We start from the raw sequence: 21049 nt of genomic DNA, 5'->3' as shown, positions 1-21049 counted from the left end.
TAAGTAGCCTGTAATTTTGTTTCAACAAGCTTACACATTATGTGTGTATCCACAATACACACATGAACTTTACAGAGTGCACAGTTAATTCCAAAATCATCTGTAAATCACAGAGCAGGTAGAACTCTTTCTGGGAATTGCCAGTTTACCTTAAAAAGCTCTCCCTTTTATTTTCCAAACCACTTGCCACTAATAAAAAATATTTGAAGCTGAGAATGTTAATTATAAGTGTTCTGAGAGATGAGGAATTCAATCCACTAAACTGAAAGTTAGAAACTGATTTATTTATTTTACACTTGTAATATACTTTTCTTTTTAGGCACTTCCATGGCAGATCAAGTTTCTTTGGATTGTGCATTCGCCTTTAGTTCTCTATGACTTTTCGGTTATGTTCATAAAATATTGTGACACAAGTTGACTCAACATTGATTAATGAAAATGAACATATAAACAAAAATATGTGATTTCTTAAAAGTTATGCTTGCTAATGGAGTAATGCACCCCAGAAAATAAGGATAATAAAAGTCACACATTTTCATAACTTAATAAAGGTTTGTGGTCACAGAGTATTTCATTCATGCCTCAAATCTCTGAGATGACTCATATAAGCGTAACTCTACAGTCTGTATGCTATTTCTTATTATACATGGGTATTCCTAATAAATACTGTAGTGACAGTACTCCTAAACATTTGACAACAAAAAATGAGGACAAAAGAAGCCTCACTAGATCTGCCCAAACTATATCCACAACACACTGTAGCATTAAACAACACAAATCAGGTTAGGGACTAGGGTTCTAATTACCAAAGGGAATATTGCTGTTTTCGACTGTGACATTGTTTTTTGTTTCACCCTATACTTCATAGCGGTTACCGATAGTGTTAACCCCTCTAGGTGTATATTTTTCCAATTTTCACTGGTGAGGATTCCCCATACCTTTAAATAAACTTTACAAGGAGTCTGGAGACATTAAAACTTGAGGAATTTAATCCACTAAGCCTCCACTAAACTTCTTGAAGTTCATTTGAGTGCTACACTGCTTTTCATTTACTGAAGGCGATATCCCTTCCAGGTGTAAATTTTGCCAGTTTTCACCAGGGAAGGTTTCCCTGTGCCTTTAAAAAAATTATAAAAGGAGTTTGGAGAAAGTAACGTTTGAGAAAGTCAATTCACTAAGCTCACACTAAACCTCTTAAAGTTCATTTGAATTCCACCTCATTTGTTGTTGAAAACAGCTCTACATATACTTGCTAAACTGTGAACTTGTGCCTAAATGCACACTGAACACCCTTTAAACTTCAGTATAGTATCTATTATTCTGACTGCCATGATAGCAACAGCTCACAATAGAAGATCTAACAGTGCTAGCTAAAAAATTAAGTGGATTTTCTCATGGTCTAAGCACTAAATTTGAGATATTCCCCTTTAAATAAACCCTCTTAATTCTCTTTTACATTCTCAATTAGATAACAATGTCTGAAGTATTTGTTTTGTTCTATCATGTCTCCAGAGACTGCTAGTATATCTTAAATCTATTCTGTTGCTCAATTCTTCCCACAATTAAGACCCTAATAACATCACTACTCAAATTCTTATTATTTCATATACCCACATTATTGATGTTTGTTTATCACCTAACCCAGATTACTCACACAATGCTAATTTACACATTGCTAATTCATTAAGATATCAATATTTTACCAGGCTTCATGACCACATGATATCATAGACAGTTACAATTATTATTTAAATGAGTTTATTAATATTTATATGTACATTAGTCATCCAGTTTTTTGTTTTTTTTTAGTCCCTGTCTCTATCGGGGGCTCCCCCAGGATACCTACATAAGTTGGCCCTGCCACTCTGAATCTAGGGGCTGGCAAAAGGGAATGGGTGGGGTGGGGAAAGGGATTGAAGGGTAACTAGGAAAAGGGATTATTTGTGAGTTGGGGACTGTTCCGCCCCATTCCTGGCCTCCTCCTGGCCCTCCTCATGGGCCTCCTCAAGGAACTCCTCAAGGACCTCCTAATGGACCTCCTGGAAATGGCGGATGCATAGTCTGAGGTGGCAGGGGAGGAGGTGTTCTGTTGGAAGAATTATAACACATTAGTTTATTTATAAAGGTTACCTCTGTTTCACACATTCATAGAGACATACATATAATGTTAGTTTGCAACATTAAATATCCAATTCCACACATGGACCAGCATTGGCCAAATAAACACACCTGTACACCACTTTCATATGGACTTGACCTGGGAGGTTTATTTCAATCACATGCTGATTCAGATACATCACTATTACACAGTTGCCCTTTGTCCTTTTAAGGTTATTACAAGCCATATTGCTTTGTAATGGGCCAAATATAACAGTAATCTTATCTTGAAAAAATTTTTTTTTAATTTATTGTGAACTTACAAATACCAATTTCTCCCCTTTATTCTGATTAGAGCTGCGGTTGCCTCCTCCTTAGGTTGCTTCACTGATGCTGCATAAGTGGAGTTTCAATATGCTGCGTCTGCAGCTGAACCGTGGCCGCAGACACAGCTTCTCAGCCCTATATGCAGCATTAATTTCTTCATTCAATATGTACTGAGCACAAGTGAAGCTTGTTGCCGTCATGTTTGCAAGTAAACAAGACTTTTCAACATTCTACCTACTGACTGGCTTTCAGTCAGTCAAAGATCAGTTTTTATACCATTTCTAAAATGGCTGACTTTTAACTTTCAATCAATCTCAGTAATCAGTCGTACCCAGGCAAATAGGGGCATGAGAACGTCTAGCCATTCACACAGGCAATCACCTGCATACCCTGTATACCAGCTGGAGAGGAAATCATTCAGCCCTGTCATTTTGTGATTTTCTAGCTCACCAGAGTTCAGAGATGCTACATTAATAAAAATTCGTCATTGTGTGATTTATGATAGATTCAATCAATACCTTCAGTGTGCCATCCATTCTAATCTATTGGTAAGTACGAGGACATATGTGGGACAGTGTATGAAATGCTTTGTAGCATGGAACTGCGGAAATCTTGTGGAGCCATATAAACAAATAATAATAATAATAATATTAATAATAATAATAATGTAGTAATTACTGCCTTTTCTCTGTTTGCAATTATGGCTGAGCCACAGCAACTGCGCTTAAGCCAAGGCTCTGGCTCCTCCACATTGGGCTCTAAGCGGAGGCAGCCACACTTCTCCCCTCAATGGGTTGAAGCGCTGGTACAGCAGGTGCTGGAGAGGTTGCAGATAACCAACCGGCAGCTTTCATAACCAGAGAAAATATGGATATGGTAGGAGATAAGTGTGTAGGTCAATGCCGTAGCACCAATTAGAAAATTGGTGACTGTGGTAAGAAAAAATGGTAAGCAATTTAAATATATATACATTTATAAAATTTCAAATTATATTGTTCTCTTCATACCTAATACAGTTCTTGGTAAATTTGCCAAACCTTAAAAACATTATCCAAAGTATGGTAGCCCAACATCTTTAATATACATGTCTGCACAAGTATTGTTAAAATATTTTGGATAGTATACATTGCGAAATTCTTATCTTTGAATAATTCACACAGGTGGTAGGACTTTAAGTATTGCCTGTCAGACCCCTGGAGACCATGGAATAGTTGTTTTTCACCAGAAAATTTACAGTTCAATTTTTAGCAGTTGCCAATTTGACTGCAAATAAAACTCCTAAATCCCTTTTACCTATACTGCACTTATACTGCAACCTAGCCAGCCTATGGAATCTGTACATGGTCTTCAAGTTTACAGAGTATTATCAGATAACATATAAATTTCCACACAAGATGCAGATATGCTGGTTTTTAAATTTACATGGTACAGTCATTTTTTTACATTTTTATAAAAGATGACCCACATTAACACACGGGCTTTCATAAAAAAAAGTTATGAAATGCACTAATAATGTAAAAACGTGGACGTTATGGAGTCATGGAGTCAAACATAGAAGATTGTGTTTTTTTTCTCATCCACTATGTTTGCTGAAGATGCAGATTCAGTGGAAGAGGGTGAGACCTTGTGGACCGTTTGGAGTACACCTGTGATGTGAAAGAGACACACATGGAAGAGGAAGCAAGGGGCATGGGCAGCTTTCCAACCTCCAATAATTATTTCAGTAAATACACCAGTCCAATCAAATATTTGAAAATAACACATAAATGCAACACAACGCTCACCCTTATCCATCACACTTTCCAAAACAATGACACGACCTTGACCCATCTTACCGACATTGTTGCCCAGTATATCACCACTAACCCACCTGTCACGATGCCACATATTTCCCCTTCTGCCCCAATGCCTATGATACCACTCTTTCCCCATTACACACATGTCCTCTCCTTCCCCTATGCAACATTTCCTCACTCCTGCTCCTATACAACATTTCTCTCTTCAGGCTCCTATGCCACAAGTTTACCTTCCTGCCCCTATGAAACCTTTCTCTCCTCAGGCCCCTATTCCCCAAGAAATCCCTCCTTATCCTCTTTAAGATTACACTTGTTATCCTCCCCAAGTTTGCCCTCACTATTCTCCCTAGGTTTACCCTCAGTATCCTCCCAAAGATTACTCTCACTATCCTCCCCAAGTTTACCCCATAAGCCTATTTCCATCTCCAGTCCCCATGCCCTCTGTACCCCTCCACCATCTGCTGCCCCATAGCCCTCTGTTGCCCCTCCACCCTCTGCTCCCCACTGCCCTCTGCTTCCCTCTGCTTCTCCACCACTATTGCAATCCACATAATGTGTAACATGGAGTTAAGGAAAGAGAACCACTCCTAAAACTGTTGGCTCAGGGGGCAAGCGTGTGAGGGGAAACAAATAGTTTCACTTCTTCTGAATGTTTTTGCACCTGTGGTTTTGCCTCTATTTCTTATTTTGTTTGTAACATATTTCCCAAATTGAAAAAAAAAACTTGTCATTATTTATTTGTCCATATAATTTAAACATTTGAAGCAATGCCCAAGAGGTACTTTCATTTAAAATATGATAAGCACGCGTCACATCCTGGAGGCAGCCATCCATCCAGTGACCCTATACACCGATCACAATTACCTTATTTTCATCCAAGAGGCAAAATGTCTGAATCCACGTCAAGCCTGTTAGGCATCCTCCTCACTTTTATAATCAGGTTCTAAGAACTTTGGGGCAGATGCCTTTGATGTTGCCGACTCTTTTCCTCCTTCCCAGCCACAATCCATCATTGATCTTGACCAAATCCTAGTCCTGACTAAGACCTCTGGTAGAACGCCTTCTCCAGGTTGTTTGTTTGTGGAAACCCATCTATGACCCAAAATTTTTCGTTGGGCTCATGCCTCAAATCTGGCTGTCCATGCTGGATTCAAGAAGACCTACGCTTTGTTGTCTGTTCGCTACTGGTGGGCCAGTATCCGCTTTGATGTTTGCAATTTTATTGCGGCTTATACCGTCTGCGCCTAACATAAAATTCCCAGACGCCTTCCCTGGTGCCTCCTTCATCCACTCTATTTCTGAAATCCTGTGGTTCAGTATATCTATGGATTTTATCACTGATCTTCCATCCAGTGCAGTATTCAGCACTATCTGGGTGGTCATAGATCGCTTTTCTAAAATGGCCAATTTTGCTCCCCTGATTGGGTTACCTACCGCCTCCCAGTTGGCTCATGTTTTCATTAAATAAATCTTCAGACTTCACAGTTGTCCTCAAGAAATTATATCGGATCATGGTGTTCAGTTTATCTCATGTTCTTGGAGGGCTTTTTGCAGGAATATGGGTCTAGATTTAAAATTCTCTTTGGGTACCACCTGTAGACCAATGGGCAGATGGAACAAGTGAATCAGGATTTTGAAAGCTTTTTACGTTGTTTCTCTTTGGAAAATCAAGATAATTGAAGTGATATTCTTTCCTGGGCAGAGTTTTCTCATAGCAACCACATTCACGAGTCTTCTGGCTCCTCCCCCTTCTTTGTGGTTTTTGGTACCCACCCCGTCCTTCCTGTCTTTCCGTCGAGTCCTAACTCTTCAGTTCCTGCTGCTGATTTCCAAGGACAACTTGTCGAGATCTTCTTTACGTTATAAACGTTTCGCCAACCATCAAAAAAAATTTCCGGTTCTCCATTCCGACGATAAAATCTGGTTTTCTAATTGGAATTTGAGATTAGGCGTTTCCTCCATGAAGCTGGTTTCACATTTTTGACCTTTTTCTATCATTCGTGCTATCAATCTGGTAACCTTCAAACTTCGTTTACCTCCTACACTTAACATCCATGACATATTTCATATTTCCCTCCTGGAGCCGGTATTTCTCAACAAATTCTTTCACAATCGCCCTTCTCCGGTCCAGACTGCTTCTGGTGAAGAGTTTCAAGATTACTCACTTTCTGGATTCTCGCATGTTCCAAGGGCTTCAGCAGTATTTGGTCCATTGGAAAGATTATGGCCTGGAGAAAAGATCATGGGAGGACAAAAAGATCTTCATGCACCTCTGCTCTTCAAGAAATTTCTCAAAGGTTCTTCCTAGTTTCGGAGGAAGGGAGGGGGCACTGTCAGGTGCCGTCCCTGTGCTCTCCTGTCCGAACAGGGATGGACGCTTTCTCTCCTGCCGAAAGTCACGTTTGGTTACCAGGCAACCAGACACATTTGACCTGGCTGACCTGCAGCTTTCTTTGTGCAGGCGTGTTCTGTTGCTAGGCAACTCGGCACCCTGTGGCAGCTGCTGTTGTCAGCCCCTCCAGTAATCAACTTTCTGCCCATTCACTATTTAAAGAAGGCTCTGGCACAACTATTGCTATCTATAAGCACAACATAGTACTAAATCTCACAAATATACAAAAGGTAGATGATGATATTGTAAAATTATGACAAGGACAATTTTGGGGTCCAATGTAGAAGCTCCACAATAACAGACCTTAGAGACAATTCAGAAGCATAATAACAGTACAGTACTAGTAGTGCCCAGTGGTGTGCAGAGAGAGCAATGAAATATACTGCAGCAACCAGAGAGAAGCATTTAACAGAGAAGATAACAGGTGATGTCATGATCATTCACAAATATTGTGTTTTTTCACACTATTAAAGATTAAATTGAACTTGTATGCAAATATGACCACCGAAAAGCGCAATAAACATGTAATGATTTGTGGATAATCAGTTGACAACAAACATGTTTACCTGAATTGCATAGTCCTTACATAATAACAAATGCTTTCTAGATACAGGGTCATTCTTTTTAATGAGGACCCTAGATTGGAAGGCAGTATTCTATGTGGTTACAATGGCAAGGTTCTCATCTCACTTCAGCTACATTCATTATTGGAATCACTGTCTTAGCATCATAGAGCATGAGTGGAGAAATATTCACTCACAGTGTAAGGCTTTGTGGCAGTAATACAATAGTTGCAAGGGATTGGTATGCCACCACGTGCTTCATCCTATAATCAATTATTATAGATCGTGGGTAATCAGAGAGATGGGACAAAACTATACAAGTTCTTTCTTGGTTGGAATGCCACTGTGTAGAAATATGCTGTTCACACAAAGATAGTTCTGATTTAATCTAAGAAATATAATTGTTATTCTTTCAAATCCACATGACCAATATTTATTTAATAACTTATGCTTTTATGTTCAAGAAAAACTGAACACAAGGGGCCAGATTCATTAAGGATCTTAAATTAAGAAGTATTTTATTTAAGTCTCCTGGACAAAACCATGTTACAATGCCAGGGGTGAAACCTAGTTTTATGTTTTGCACATAAGTTAAATACTGACTGTTTTTTCACCTTCCATTCAATCCATTCAAATACACTATAATCCATTTTTCATACTAGCCAGCCTCTAATATAAATTATGGATGCTCAGGCTCTGTTTTCCGAAAACCCGACCCCCCTGAACATCACCAATCTTAGTACATCAAATCTAATTCAAAATGTATCTCCCTTCCCAGGAGATCCAGCGTTATTGCTCACACAGAAACAGGAGTAGCAGTGTCCTAGTCACTCTCCAGTCTCCAGTGCCATTGCTCAGTGCCATCGCTCATACAGAAACAAAAGGGGTAGCAGTGCTCTTGTCACTTGACAAAAATTGACTGTAAATGATTGAAAATTAATGTTATTGAGGTTAATAATAATATAGGAACAAAAAAGAGCCAAATTATGTGATTTTGACATTTTTTAAAAACCAAAACCAAAACACGTGAGGGCGGTTTTGTCAAAACTAAAACCAAAGCACAAAGTTAATACAGATCCAAGACCGAAACCAAAACCAAAACATGGGGGTCAGTGAACATCCCTAATATAAATTGCTTTCCAGACCACTTCACATGCACAGACCTCCATTGCATTCAACTTACAGTTTCCCTGCTGTTCAGCTAGGAGTTGTGTGACTGTATCCTATCAGAGTGTAAGCAGCGAAGAAAGAGGGCTCCAGTGTCTTTTGTTACATAATATAAAAACCTTTCATTGAAGTGGAGCCAACGTTCCACAGGAAGTTGTTCACAGCATTTGATATGCAAACCAAGTTGCTTCTCAATATACACAAAACCTCCACAAGCCTCATGCCACATGAAGTGGGGGAGGGAATCTACATTTGTTCACTAATAACAAGGCAAAAGCATGGCATTAAGTGAATATAAAATGATGAAATATTGAAATTAAATATTCTCATCAGTAACAAATATTTAAAAAAGTGAAACAATTGGATATAGGGTGGGAACTGAATTTTGTTCTGATGGGCATAAAATATAATTGTATTATTTTTTAAATAGCCTAAAAGACTACTACTGCTATATTTGTGGTTTTCTTGTTTCATGGGTATCCAAAACATTATAATACATCTAAGAGACATTGTGTGAGCAGTCCCTGAAGTGACATAGGTCCATTGTCTTCTTCCCTTGCTGTGCAACCTGCAAACATTATCATAACAATGGATCCCTGATTATTTAGAGATGTAAGGAGCGAACAATGTTTGTAATACATGTAAGATGACAAACTAGCCAATTTTCCGGGACTGTTGAATTTTTTTCTGTTTTTAAAGTTGAAATATTATTCAAAACACATGTGATTTCTGAGAAAAGTCAGCCCAAAGTGTTTTTCCTTTGTCTGTACTCCTGATCCAAGAACTATTGGCCCCTAATACTGGATCTTGCTGTTCCATCTTGAAGTGTCTTCTTAACTGTCTTTCAATTCATAACCTATCATTATAAAAGGGAGTTTCTAGGTTATATTAAATTGGATGAAAAGGTATTTTTGGTAGAACTTGCTAAAATGGGAGGCATGCATACTTTCCTAATGTACTTAATGATCTACCAAATATATGGGATATTTAAGACTTTTATTGAATTTTCCCATCATCATGGAAATGGATTTGCTAATGAGCTGGCATTTGTGCCCAGCCTTAAATCAATTACTCGCTTGATATTGAAAACCTATGGGCAAATCTTGTTGTATTGTTTGCGCAAGAGACATTATTTCATGTGCTGGAAATTCAAGGTGTGCATTCCTTTCTACTGCCAAGATGCTGTTATGATAACAATACAGTTAGAAACAGATTCTCTAACCTGGGGCGTCAGATTGCTTTCCATGCAAAGTGAAGTTCAATCATCCAGAGTCATACAGTTTATGTACTTTAAGTTATAAAGTATAAAAGCACTAGGTAAATTACCAAGTCATTTGATGTTACACTGAAGCATGGAGTTGATTTTACAAGGATGTAAAAGTTATATCTTGGCAAGAGAATTGAAGATTGTAGATTAATGAAAATAGGCCCTTTGTCGATTACATTATAAAAACATTGCACTTTAAACAATATATGTGCTGTACATTTAATGAGCCATTGATTGTACTATAAATCTATTGGCCATTAAAGTAACCTGAGGACCCTCCCCATATGAGGTTAAATTGTCTGTGTCTTTGGTGAGGCTTTTGTTTTATCTTCCTTCAGCAGATCCAGAGTTCATTAATTAACCTGTTTCCTTTTTTAACCTCAATAACTACAGGTAGAGCAAACTTAAATTTGACTTATGGAATGATCCACACTAACATAGTTTTATTATAGAATTGGGACACTGTTATACGTGTGTAGTTAGTCTGTATTAAGCTTGCTCTATATATTTAGCTATGCAACTATAAGTGTTCTCCAAGAGCAAGGAAAGTATGAGATAAAAAATCTTGCATCAAATTTTCCATGTAGCATAAAATTTGACACACCACACATGCGCACAATTTATGCCAGTGTTTTCAGCTGCATGTATCTAACGCTAACAGCCCCTTGCACTTTGAGAAGAGGATCAGGGGCATTCACATGTAAGTAACTAGAACCCTCTGAGCTGCGCACATATTTAGGGTTACAGTGATATGTGAACTGTGTGTTTTGTAGGTTTTTTGTATGTGCAATGCTAACTTGTGTGCTGATTATGTCTGTAGTTAGAATTGAGTTGCACATAGTAATAATTCAAGTTTAAATATGACTGGGCATACTTGGTAAGTAATGGTAGGCTATGTGCCTATATAAGTACAGGGTACATACTTTCCTTGCTCATGACAAGTCTTGTGTGTATTGTTATTTGTGCTTTGTCTGATGCTCTCACCCTGCTTGACTTCTGATTTGGGCTGTTTTCTGCCTGCATAAACATTCGCTTTGGATTTGGACTATTTTTCTTGATACTGCTTCGGTATTGTCTCTGCTTTACAGTTGCTGATCTTGACTTGATCCGGATCTTCCTTTTGGTTACTGATTTGTACCTATGTGTATAGGCAAAGACAATGTCAGACCAAGTAAAGCAAAACAAATGTATCACCAAACCATATAGCAGTTAGGCAGAGACAGTATCTTTTTGTTAAGCCTTCTCACAAAAGCAGAGAATCAGCATGAACTTTTATGTGTGCCAAGTTGAACACATAGGTGCATAATGTTTTATGGTACTTCCTCAATAAGGACATGAGCCTGTTTTAGACCTGCGGTTTCTAAATTATGGTAATCTGTACCCCTTGTCAATTCTATTCTATTTTGTGCAAAAGTACTGGGGCCAGATGGAATGCCAGCGGATATATTTATGACCTTAAAAAAATGCAAAAATCAATATTGCTCGTCTAGAACAGGAGTACCATTAGAGTACTTTTCACAACAGAAGGGAGTGACATTTTTTCTGAGATGGGATGATTTTATGGACTTCCTGTCAATAAGAAGGACTTTTCCGCCAGACTAGTTAGGTTAATGTCAGGGTTCCTAAGCAATAAAAGGAAGATAGGGGTATGGCTTAGTTACCATGACATAACCCTCTAAACTGCCCAACATTGGACACTATAGGAAAGAGTAGTTTTAAAAAGGAGGTCTTCATGGCTGAGAGGCCCGATTAAAATTATTAGGTTGCCTCTTTGGTTTCATATCTAAGCTTTGGTCTGATCAGTCTTGAGTCCCACAAAAGATTCAGGGATGATAGACTGTCTATCAGAAAACCTTTATGGGCACTATTTATTCATCACTTCAGCGGAAGATAATTGTGTGGACAGTCCTGCTACAATATTATGCAAATAGTTGTTCCCAGGACCACAAGAAGCCACAAATTACACCAGACACATTAATGGAAAGTTGGTGTTAATTACAGTAGTTTTGATGGATATCTAGATTCCAAACCTGCATAGAGTTTATTAATCAATATGAGATGAGAGTAACCATGTAACACTTCTTCAACTTCCTTAATATCTGATAGTGATCATTCAGCAGCTGGATGATCTGCACTATCAGATCACAATGCAGAAAGCTCAACATGCTGCATTTTTTGTGAATTAAATTTTTCATTGATGATAATGATGATATTATTATTATTATTATTATTATTATTATTATTATTATTTATAAATAAGTTTAGTTACAGTATTATTGTTGATGTTATTATTACAGTGAAATACTCACATAGAACTTTTCTAATGTGAGAAAATGGTGTATGGTTTATAACAATAACATACTGAGTTCAGTGATTTCCAGTAATCTTTTGTTTCAGGGTGACATTAATTGCCGTCAAATGTAAACATATTAGTGGTAAACTTCTTTTCACTGCTTCCAGGAAAGGTGAAATTCCTGTGCAGGGCAAAGAATTCAAAACTCAGAGAGTTGACTGGTAAATGGTTAATGTCTTAGAGAATTCTGTACATTCAGTTAGGCTGAATGTACTCAGAGACAGTGCTTGTAAGAATAGCTAAACACTAGTTCTAGATTTAGACGCAGCAATCCTTCCATTATGGCGTAACTTAATTTACTAATTATGAAGGAACGAATCACTAAGTATGAAGGAACAAATCCCAATAATATCAACACATTGCAGTTTGTTGTCATGTGACAACTAATCAATTTCGTACTAATCAGTGTGCAGACTTGCAAAAACATTAAACATGATCATAGTAATAAATTTAACATACAAATACCACAATATAAATACAATCCTCAATATACTACATGAGGAATATAAAGGAAATTTAGGCCCCAGTGTCATGGTGTTGCCCCAACCCCATCGAATGGGCTTGAAACCAGTGCAAAAACCGATACTGCCTGGGAAGACCAAGAAGAATCTATTGGTCTATGCAATCACCTGCCCCCATTTTTCACTGCCTATGATGTGGCTCTGCACATCCCTAGGACAGATGAGGTCCCCCTTGCTCCTGAGCTGTTGTCTCATTCTTCCCTATTTTAGTTCACCACTGATGGCCACCAAGGCAACCCCAAATCTTTTCCAGTATAACTCTGTTGAAGATATCTTCCAGTACTTTTAATTCTCCTGCTTACCCTTCACACCATTTGAATTTGTGACAGTTCTTTCCTTGTTTACTTGCTACCTTTCCAACTCTTTATTTAGCTTCTCTACCTTTGGCATATCTTCCCTTTCATTCCCAATATGATCCCAAAAGGCTCTATTCTCTGCCCTCTGCTATTCTGACTGTGCACCTCTTTGTTTTGGTGAACAAATCTGCTCAATGGACTAGCTTTCTCTCTGATATCTAAACATGGATGACCCAACATTACCTAATGCTCAACATGTCCAAAACTAAGCTTCTCATCTTCCTTCCTCCCAGAGTCACCACCTCAAATCATCCTCACTGTCAATAACACCACAACGGGTTATTTACCAACTGGAGTTACCGGATTAGAGTCCGACTGTTGTGATATCACAAATGTGCAATTTTTCTTAGCCATGCACCTATTTTTGTTTTTCACATTCTATAATGTAACATCGACATTGTTTCCACCATGTTCACCTCTTGTTATGCTATTGAGTGAAAATGGCACTTTTTACATTCTATGTAGTCATTTTTTATCTAGCTTTTTCCAAATCAATCAGACCCTACATCTTTAAAAATAAGGAAATGATCCTATCTGAGGAGAACAGAGAATACATATAAATATACAAATGGTTATTTTCTTAATAAATCACAAAAATGCTATTCTAAGGACTAAAAATAAATTGTTGTCCTAAATAAATGTTAATAGACTATAGTGTAAAAAAATGTTTAGTTATTTAATTTAAAATTTTTATAAGATGATTTTAAGCCTCCTCCACTTCTATATAAAAACCACACTAATGGCCTGATTTATGTTCAGTCATGACTTGCACATAAATTGCGTTTTAAAAAAGAGCACTTAACTTGAACATAGTTCTGATCGCATTCAAATCAAAGCGGATCTCAAGAGGCATTTCTATTCGAATATGGCTGTAAGTTGGCTTTGCCTAAATGATACTTGCCTAACGTAGACAGACAGAACAGACTGCAGTATACACACAAGCATATGTGCAATATAAAGTAACAGCATAACGCAATCAAAAAATATTGTATTATAAAATAAATGAACAACTATTAACAGTATAATTGTTAATATAAATATGGATATGGGTTAACAAATATATGCATTTGGAATACTTGGGAGATGATTACGGCTACTGTTACATAATCCAAAATATATTATACTGCAGTGCACAGGAGGGGTGATTTGGGAGTATCTTCAGACAAAATGAGTCTCTTATGTAACGTATTATGTTGACTAAAGTTATCAAGTCATTGTGCTTATGACCGTTTGTCTTTGTATATTTGCATTGCATATAATTGTAATAATATTTATATTTTTTGCTATAATTTGTTTATATTACACGGTACAGAATTAAATGTTTTGTGTGCATCAAACTTTTGTTTGTGAAAATATAGTATAGTTATGGGGCCTTTTATGTGGGCAAATATTTAATAAACATTGGACTTTTATAGAGAATGCTGACGATTCTTGTAAAACACATTTAGATATATCCCTGCCTTTCCCTCTGTTGCCCAATCCTTCTCCTACTCATTACTTTGTGTAGCAGAGCTTTTTAATACTCTAAATTTCTAAATCTGTATGCATAGTGGATCTCCACATAAAATATCCCATCCTTGTATTTGATTTTGCCCCATTAGGGAAAAGTTACAAGTTTGCCCCAAGAACTCATGCATTAAAAGTTGAAGAAGCTGAGCCCCTTCCTCTGTCCCTCTTCTTCTCCCATGACCTTCTGTGTAGACATCCATGAGATCAGTGTGCTCAGATTGTTATTTTAGAAGCTCTGAGTTTATTGAATGAGAAAAGGATGTTTCATATTTTGAATGCTAATCTTGGGAGTTTTTTCTCTTTTTATGGAATCTAGTCTAATGTTTAAGATATTAAGTCAACCTTTCACCGGGTAGAAAATGATGTGCTTTTTATTTGATTGCCTGTGTAGAGAACATTGCTAATTACTGTTGTTATAGTTTGAGTGATTTACATACCTTTGTGTTGGATAATGTAATGGGCAAATAGAATATTCCACACACTGTGTATTTAGTACTATTTGCAGTATGACATATTACTCTATGTAAAGGTTTTAACAATGTATTTTCCTTGGGGCTATATGCAAGCGTGAAGAAACATAAGTTAACTACATAGGTTGCTAAGGCAATGAATCAAAACATGCAAAACAAAATACTTTGTATGTTAAAGTGAAAAGTGAACTTAAGGATAACAGGCTGAGGACAGTCAATAACTTAGCTGGCTACAAGGGTAGCATAGCTATATCATTCTAAAACATGGGTGGTTTAGAACAAAGGATTCCACAGGGGTCTTCTTTGATAAGTAAGCAAATACTATCATAGCTGCATGCATTGGTCCATATATAAAAAGGATAAAATTAGTCTGGCTGGCCAAAGTGTTGGCTAGCATACGGGCAAGAGAAAATTTTGCTACAGTGAAAACATATACAGTGCTGTAAATTTGGTGGCGCTATAAAAATGATGATGATGAAATGCACAAATGCTGGTGAGTACAATGTCTGCAGTTAATATAGGCACATAACAACCGGACTCAGAGCATTATATATGTGCAGTAGTTCAAAGTACAAACAAAGCAGGGAAGAAGCTTTGGTCTTTTAAAAAATATAATAGATGCTTGAAGCCACTTTTATGAAAAATAGACTCTTTAAGCAGACCAGAATGGAATTCCTTAGTTGTTCTTTTACTAATCAATAAAAGCACTTTATCATAGTCATAATAAAAATGTATTTATCCCTGTGAACCAGCGCTGTCAGAGGGGTGCCGCGACCAGCCAGAGAAACCCCCCCCCCAAAAAAAAACTTAACAATCTGGGCGCCTGGAATTCAGAATCCTCCTCTCTCCCGCAGCGCGCCCAACATTCAGTGCAAGCTGCGGGAGAGAGGATGCTGAATCCCGGGCGCCGCGCGGATTGGTAAGTTTTTTTTTTGCTTTTTGTTCTCCTTGGCTGGTCGCGGCAGAGGGGGCAGAGTGAGAGGGGCAGAGGGAGGAAGGGCAGAGTGAGAGAGGGCAGAGGGGCAGTGTGAGAGGGCAGAGTGTTAGGAGACAACATGAAAGAGGGCAGAGGGGCAGTGTGAGAGAGGGCAGAGTGAGAAGAGGCAGTGTGAAAGAGGGCAGAGGGGCAATCTGAGAGAGGGCAGAGTAAGAGGTTTTTGGAGAGTGGAGAGAGGGTAGAGGAGGCAGTGTGAGAGAGAGCAGAGGGGCAGTGTGAGAGAGGGCAGAGGGGCAGTGTGATAGAGGCAGAGTGAGAGGAGGCAGCGTGAAAGAGGGCAGAGGTGCAGTGTGATAGAGGGCAGAGTGAAAGGAGGCAGCATGAGAGAGAGCAGAGGGGCAGTGTGAGAGAGGGCAGAGGGGCAGTGTGAGAGAGGGCAGAGAGGGCAGTGTGAGAGAGGGCAGAGTGAGAGTTTTTTTGGAGTGTGGAGAGAAGGTAGAGGAGGCAGTGTGAGAGAGAGCAGAGGGGCAGTGTGATAGAGGGCAGAGTGAGAGGAGGCAGCATGAAAGAGGGCAGAGGGGCAGTGTGAGAGAGGGCAGTGTGAGAGGGGCAGAGGGGCAGTGGGAGAGAGGGCAGTGTGAGAGAGGGCAGAGTGAGAGGAGGCAGCGTGAGAGAGGGCAGAGGGGCAGTGTGAGAGGTGGCAGTGTGAGAGAGGGCAGAGGGGGCAGTGTGAGAGGAGGCAGCGTAAGAGGGGACAGCATGACTGGATGCAGAGGGGGCAGTGTGACTGGATGCAGAGGGAGCAGGGTGACTGGATGCAGAGGGGGCAGCTTGAGTGGATACAGAGGGGGCAGTGTGACTGGATGCAGAGGGGGCAGAGTGACTGGATGCAGAGGAGTCAGCCTGACTGGATGCAGAGGGGGCAGCGTGACTGGATGCAAAGGAGGCAGTGTGACTGGATGCAGAGTGTGTGGAGATGAAGGAGGTCACAGTGTGAGTTAACTATAAATTATTCTTTGACAGAAATATGATTTAAAAAAATATATATAAAAATATTATTTTTCCTTGGATTTATGTGTATTATTTTTGCATACAACTAAATAAGTATTTCTGTTTTGACCTAAATACTTTTTACGTTTTTTTGACCCAACTACTTCTAAAACAGGACTGCTCTGTAATTATTTTGGAGGGGTGCCTTAAAAAAATTATGGAGACTCTAAGGGTGCCGCGAACTGCAAAAGTTTGGGGACCACTGCTGTGAACTGTTTTTTCTTATTCCTAAAAAATACGTTTTCACTGCATTGCAGTGATAGCATCATATGATTAATTTTATTTTAATTTGCTGGAATATTGTAACCCAATTTCATAAACAGGAACTAGTAGTTTGGATCCCAGATTCTATCTTTCCCATTTAAGCTCTGCTACACTTATGATGACAGTCCTCACCATTGCCAGGGTCTTTTCTGTTCCATTAACTGTTGGGGGATAGGGTGCATTATAGTGGTCAATGAATCACCCATATCTGTCTCCAGTATTCAATCTCATCCCCCAAAGTATACCCATCAAGGGGTCACAGATACCCATGACCAGAATGTTGGAATTCAAATTTCCGATAACAATAATTCCAACAACTGTGAAATAGACAATAAAATGGCAATTTGGATTATAGCGACATATAGTACTATAGTACTATAGATAGTACTATAGATAAAAAAAACTCTTCTCCTTGCAAAAAAACTTTTACCTTTAGAAATTATCTATACATATGATCGCTACAGACTGTGCTGAGTAATCCTTTGTATTTCTTTTGGACTCATTGCCTCTCTGAGCTACCTAAGAGAGCAAATTATATGAATTGACAGCATCAGGTTTTATGTTAAGGATCTAGAATGACGCCTGTATAATAACACTTGTTTTTATGGACTCTATTTAGTGTACAGATATACTTATATCTACACATACCCTATTTTGCATTCTTTATTCCAAATTATTATGCACCTTTTTGTGTTTATCAAAAAATGCAGGTAGCCCAGTGATCCAGCCCAAGGTAGCCCATTATGAGACCAGCACGGTGGGCGGATGCCCTCCTGTCTCACAGCCTTGCCAGCCCCTGGCAGAGGCAGACCATAACAATGTCTAGAACATAGATGCTGCCAATTCTTAGCGGCACTACATCTGCATCGAGACAGAGCATAGCCAAATTGACTGATGTTACTCATCAAGATATACTTCAAAAACTGTCACCCAAACTGTTAAAGAAAATAATTTATTCATGGTGTATGATATTTCTGTTAGGAAGTGTAGGCAAAATACGTGGTGCTCTCTACCTCGGTGGTTGTGTGCATTAAAAAATATGATATTTATTGACAAGCATTCAATTGTTCTTACTGTAATGTAATTATAACAAATGCCAAAAAAGGTAAAAACAAATATATTATGTTAATCATATTTTGACACTATTAAAATTTTAGATTGAGTTCTTAGATTGTTTCTTCATAGAGTACATTAGGTAGCTGTCGCTTTTTATTTATATTTTGCAAATAGGATTGATAAACTTTAGTGCATTACATAACCATTACTACAAAAAGAAATAACAAAAACTGTCAGTTCATAAAAAGCAAAATGTTCAGATCATTAGAAATAGGTAATGATCTATAGCTTATTGCTTCCACACACAGTACTCCTAGGTTCCTACACCTGAGGAAGCTGAATTTTTCAGATAAATAATGAATGAGCGTGGCTTTGTGTTCCTCTGAAGAAATGTCAGTTTTGCAGTCTATCTGCTGAGCACATTTAGCTTTGCCTGGACGTGTTAATCACAGCTTGTTATGGTACATCGTGTTCTGCCACATTAAAGGATGTGTTGCCCCAACCCATTACATCTTGGGAGATATGATCTGCAATTCTGGGCTTTACACAGTAATACAATTAAGAATTGGGGCCTCTGTTGTGCTCCAGGTAACTGGAGATATTATACATATTATAAAAAAGAGCCCCAAAGTACACAGTGTACTTTGGGGCTCTCATGCCAGTGTATTTGCATATTATTTTGTTTTATTCAGCTAAAATATCAAATGATAATGCCCACGATCAGCTGTGAATAAACATTTTATTTTCTGGAAGCGTTATCACTTACAGATTATAGAAAAAATGGAGTTGCTATTACATTTTGTTTTAATTCAATTAAAACTTAATTATTTCTATTTCAAGAATTATTAATGGCTGCTCAACACAAAATGAAAAACTATTAGTATCTTTATTCAGTCAAACATTATTAATTTCAATGTGATCACTGTTCCCCAAAAGGAAAGACGATAGTAATCAAATATTGGCAAAAAATGGCTTTGCTCACACTTCTGACTTGAAATGGACAAGAAATTAAAGCCAATTACACAGTGAGTGTAGGAGGGTTTTTTTTTAACCGAACGCTATCTAAATTTTTTTCTCTTTTAAGATATTAAATATTTTAATTTCATGTTAATAGTCTATTAGGTTTTTTAATAAGTGATTTATATATAAAAAATTACAACAAAGCAAAAAATACCCGGAAATATGTTGTGAGGCAATAGACTATTCCAGTGATGGGCAACCTGATACACTTTTGTTTTACGGAAAGCGGTTTCATAAACAGAGACCCCTATCTGTAAAAACATATATCAGCAGGCATTATAAACTAGTATTGCGAGCTATAAAAAGCAAATCCTACAATAGAGAATTAGGGAGCTGGGAGCTGCAGAGGTGAAGGTAGAGGGCCTCAGAGGGCCTCCTGTTGTCCATCACTGGCCTATGCACACCAATAAATGTTACTTGTCTAGTACAGGAACAAGCACCTAGACAATATTAATACAAATGTTATCTACCCATGTGTGCTAAAGGAACAAAGTACAATAATTGATGGACCACTATTTCTTACATTTATGGACTCATAAACTTCATAAACGGGTAAGTGTCACACAATTTGCAGAAAATGAAGGTTCCAGTCTTTAAAAATTTCTATTAGCCATTGAAATTATAGAGCTGTGAACTAATTTCAGTTGTTGGTCAATTCATTGCAGGGATTCTGAGGGATTGGATTCTGAAATATATTGTAGAAAATAATTTGATACTACAGCAGAAGTGTATCTATTTGTAGGCCACAATACACAATTTTGAAAGGTCCTTTAAAGTTTCTAGGAGGGGACAATTCTCATCATATTAGTCCCTACCCTCCCTTCCTCTCTCCTCACTTACCTTACCAGGCCAGCTGCCCTCTTTCTCTAGCTTTTTGCAGGTGCACTGCACCCCGCTCTATACTTCTGCTCAGAGAGGAAGGGAATATAAAAGTTTCCTTCTCCTCTGAGCATAACACATATTTTTGGACCACTAGAATACAGGCTCATGTGCATGGCATTTTGGAACTTCAAATTCTTTGCAATGTTGGCGGAGAAACAGTAGGGAGCACATTAAGTTCACTGCTGCTGCACCACTCAAAGGAGATTGCATAGGGGGCATGGCACTGAATACATGGGGGCGACTATATGGGGCCTAGTAGCTGCTACCCCTGTGACCTCAGTAGTTACACCAATGAATGTCAGTATGGTTTCATAAAGGACTGGTCATTTCTTACAAATGTGATTAATTTTTGTGAGGAGGTAAGATTCAAATTGGATCTTAGCAGTCCACTTGATGTGATATGTTTCAATTTACAAAAGTAGTCAATATTCCACTTAACAGCCTAGTGCAAAGCACTAGATATAGGGAAAATGGTATGTACATGAGTTTGAGATCTGGCTGAAGGCTAGTAGTTGTATATTGGACATTAACTGCTCCACTGTGGATGGTGTTAACAATACAATTCTGTACTTCAGCCCCCAGCCCGATGAGAAGCAGAGAAAAGACAGCTCACCTCTTCCTGGTTCCTCCTCTACAGGATGCCAGCTTCTCCCCTCATTACTTGGGGCACCACCTTCTGGTAGATAGAGCTGATAAAGATGTTATACAGCTCCAATATTATTCCTTGGCACCAAGAGAAACTAAACAATGAAATGACAACTAATGGGTTAGAAAGTTCAGGGTAAGAAAAGCACAGTACTCATCATCTTAAATTCCACAGAGAGCAGCAGGATGTACTCTAACATTGAGACCCTGAGGTCTCTCAGTGACCTCTTCTCTGCCAGCAGTTCACTGACTCACTCTACACAAATTCAATTTCCTTAGTCCTGCTCAGTTCTGTTCCATACGATTACATCCCAAGGTACTCAGCCATCAAGTTCATATTACTAAAATACTACAGCATTTTTGAAACAGTTATTCAG

At 38.4% G+C, this 21049-nt stretch overlaps 1 long non-coding RNA gene across 1 annotated transcript; it reads right to left on the bottom strand.

Moving 5' to 3' along the window:
- Positions 1-1762: 1762 nt before the first annotated feature.
- LOC142150112 (uncharacterized) lies at positions 1763-20761 on the bottom strand. Its single transcript, XR_012691015.1, has 3 exons — positions 20641-20761; positions 10594-10747; positions 1763-2086 (listed from the first exon to the last, which is right to left on the bottom strand). It is a non-coding gene; the product is annotated as an uncharacterized LOC142150112 (long non-coding RNA).
- Positions 20762-21049: the final 288 nt, after the last annotated feature.

The sequence above is a fragment of the Mixophyes fleayi genome, chromosome 4, assembly GCF_038048845.1.
Source record: "Mixophyes fleayi isolate aMixFle1 chromosome 4, aMixFle1.hap1, whole genome shotgun sequence".
NCBI classification, from domain to species: domain Eukaryota; kingdom Metazoa; phylum Chordata; class Amphibia; order Anura; family Limnodynastidae; genus Mixophyes; species Mixophyes fleayi.
The sequence above is the reverse complement of the archived record's forward strand: the minus strand, read 5'-3'. Positions and strand labels throughout refer to the sequence as shown.